The sequence below is a fragment of the Mastomys coucha genome, unplaced genomic scaffold (genome assembly GCF_008632895.1).
Source record: "Mastomys coucha isolate ucsf_1 unplaced genomic scaffold, UCSF_Mcou_1 pScaffold22, whole genome shotgun sequence".
In the NCBI taxonomy this organism is placed as follows: Eukaryota; Metazoa; Chordata; class Mammalia; order Rodentia; family Muridae; genus Mastomys; species Mastomys coucha.
This window is the reverse complement of record NW_022196905.1, coordinates 221,808,300-221,808,753: the sequence shown is the minus strand read 5'-3', so window position 1 is coordinate 221,808,753 and position 454 is coordinate 221,808,300. Positions and strand designations below refer to the sequence as shown.

Here is a 454-nt window from a genome sequence, read left to right as displayed (position 1 = left end):
GAGCAGGAGCAGGAGCAGGAGGAGCAGGAACTGGAGCAGGAGCAGGAGCAGGAGCAGGAGGAGCAGGAGCAGGGAGCAGGAGCAGAGGTTGTCTCTGAACTGTTGCCTGCCCTTAGATCCCTTTCCCCTAACTGGGCTACTTTGTCTAAGCCTCAATAGGAGAGGATGCACCTCATCTTTTACTGCAGCTTGACATGCCAAGGTGGGTTGATATCCATGGAGAAGAAGGGGAGAGGGGAGAGGAGTGGTGGGGGGAGGGAAGGGGAGAGAGAGGGGCTGGGAAGGAGGAGAGAGGGAACTGAATCAGTAAGCAGGATGTAAAGAAAATAATTAATGAAAAAAATGTACACCTCAGGAAGCAGGGGCAGGCCGATCTCTGAGTTTGAGGCCAGCCTAGTCTACAAAGTGAGTTCCAGGACAGCCAAGGCTACACAGAGAAACTCCATCTCAAAAA

General features: G+C 52.9%; 1 protein-coding gene across 2 annotated transcripts in view; it reads right to left on the bottom strand.

Annotated features, from left to right (window-relative positions):
• Positions 1-454, bottom strand: part of Clgn (calmegin) — a 36,491-nt gene that overhangs the window by 22,672 nt on the left and 13,365 nt on the right. The window lies entirely within an intron of this gene.